Source organism: Micromesistius poutassou (assembly GCF_964030765.1).
Source record: "Micromesistius poutassou genome assembly, chromosome: 18".
Classification (NCBI taxonomy): domain Eukaryota; kingdom Metazoa; phylum Chordata; class Actinopteri; order Gadiformes; family Gadidae; genus Micromesistius; species Micromesistius poutassou.
Window position 1 is genome coordinate 9,751,882 of NC_140288.1, and position 2,500 is coordinate 9,754,381.

Below are 2,500 nucleotides of genomic sequence, written 5' to 3' on the forward strand. Positions count from 1 at the left end.
TCAATCGCGGTGATGGAAAACATTTTTAACGTCTCTTTTTATCGTGCGGGGTCCAAGAAAGCACTGCGTTATATCAGAGGTCCCGTTATATCGCCGTTATAGTGAAGGTAGAGCATCTATCGTTACGATCCTCCCAGCAAAGGAAACAACAAAGCCCTTGGCTTCCGTCGTTGGCTGCGATCTCCACACTGAACACTGTTTCTTTAATTAAACAACATTCTGAATACGCTGTCTCACGGCCAGTATTGTCTCACTGTGTATTGGTGTTGGCTCCCATATTAAGACAGGCTTTTGCTGCCGCTTGTGACCAGCAGACACACAGTTGAACACAGTTGGTTGTGTCTACACTAACGCAGAGCCGCACCTTAACTCAGCACAACGGTACGCTTGGCGAGGGAACAAACCCATCTGCCAGCGTCGCAGGGCTTACAACTGCAGGCTCGCGAGGCCAGGCTAACAGACAGGTGGGGAACCAAGAACCAACAACAAAACAAGAACAAGAATAGAAAAAGACTGCAGCACAAGAGGATGCCATATTGTGGTAATTACTGGCGGAAAACAGCCAGTTCTTCCCTCTGGTCAAATGGAGTTGGGTTTAAAGGTGCAGTAGGTGAGATTTAAGATGCTATCATTTGAGTGTTAACTGTTTTAAATGCCATAGCAATCCGTCAGCCATTACGAGTGTAAAATGCACCGTGAGCATCTCTGTTTCTAGTTCCCTGCGTCTATATGAGACCGTTTAGATTTGAGTCAGGGCACGCCCAATCAGGGCATCTCTTTCCGGATTGGTTTAGGGAATCCATGTTTACCGTTAAATCACATTCGTGTACACAGCGTTATCATATTGATGGTGGATATGAGGTGCGGTTTTTGGGTTGTTTCTTTCACAAGTCTCTGGATCTTACCTACAGTATCTTTAAGGGAAGCCTGGATCTACAGTACAGTGAGCCACTGACCAGTGGCGTTTTAACGTTATTTATGCTGGAAAATGGAGGTTTGTAGAGTGGATTTAGAAGAAGAGCAAGGTCAGGTCGTGGTCCTTGCACACACACACATGCACGCACGCACACACACACGCACGCACAAAAAATATACAAACACACACCCACGCACAACCACACACATTCATACACACAGACACACATGCACACACAAACACACCATGTACACATTCACAAACACACACCGTGTTTTCCATCAGCCCTCCTGTGACCATGCTGTGTTTGAGTGCACCTGTGCTGTGCGTCTATTTGTTATTTATTTCCTGGGCTTCCACATCACTTCCACTACAATGGCTTAGGCTATTTCTGCTGCTAATACGCTTTAGAAATATTGAGGGGGGATTTCTTTTAATATTTATATATATATACAGCGCGCCTGTAGTGAATAATCCAAATAGGAGAGTGCAGCGTGACCATCTTAAAAGCATAGTCCTGTTCCACTGTCTGAGAGAGTGAGAAATAGAGAGGGAGCGAGAGAGAGAGGGAGGATGTGAGAGCGCGAGAGAGAGAGAGAGAGAGAGAGAGAGAGAGAGAGAGAGAGAGAGAGAGAGAGAGAGAGAGAGAGAGAGAGAGAGTGAGAGAGAGAGAGAGGGAGAGAGGGAGGTGTGCTGCTGTGTGGGGGAGGGGGGGTGACCTTGCGAGGACTTTTCTCCTGGTCTCACCTGGATAGATAACATATCTATTTATAATTACGAAGGATATATGAATGTATATTTTATTCAAATGAATACCAATAAATGAAGGCCCTATTTTAACCCCATTTTAAAGTAGGTAGTGATTAGCAGAGGGTAGTAACGTTTAAAAGTAACGATACATATAGTTGGTTTGTTGAAGAAAACAACCAGAGCATGACATTTAAAGGAAAAAATGAAAGATAGACACAAAGAACACATTTAAAACATTAAAGAGAACACCCATTCTGGACCAAAACTCTTTGTGTTTGTAATACCACGCACAGGTTTTTATTATTTGATCTGTTTAGTTTGAAGAATACTTGGACAAAGTAATTAAGAAGAAGTCAGTTTTATCCATCTCTGAGTTCAGAGAATCACAGCTTAAGCATTGGTCAGCGTTTTTGTCCCCAAAATAGATTTGAACTACATAAAGCAAAAGTTCTTATGAAGTACGAACGTTCTGTAGGAACGTGCTTGTCTGTACGTGCGTGTGTGCGTGTGTGTGAGTGTGTGTGAGCGTATGTGTGTGAGTGTGAGTGTGTGTGTGTGTTTGTGTGTATTAATAACCCTTGGCGCAGGTGTGTGCTGTGACTCAGTTCTCCTGAGAGAGATTGTGGCTTTAGTTAAAAACTTTGTGGAGGTCTTCACAATAAAAGCCCTGACACAGTTTAAATGCTTTTATTCTCCTAACGTCATCTCATAAAGGGCTGACTGACCCCAGATTCAGTCGGTAAATACGACCAGGAAGACATCTTTGCTGTGGTGTCCTGATATATTACATTTTGGTTCTTCACTACAGTTTACGTAAGGATGGATCCTTACATA

The 2,500-nt window shown here is 43.5% G+C and overlaps 1 protein-coding gene across 1 annotated transcript in view; it reads right to left on the bottom strand.

The window, feature by feature from the left end:
- Positions 1-2,500, bottom strand: part of iqsec3a (IQ motif and Sec7 domain ArfGEF 3a) — a gene marked incomplete at both ends in the record, with an annotated part of 85,894 nt that overhangs the window by 24,326 nt on the left and 59,068 nt on the right. The window lies entirely within an intron of this gene.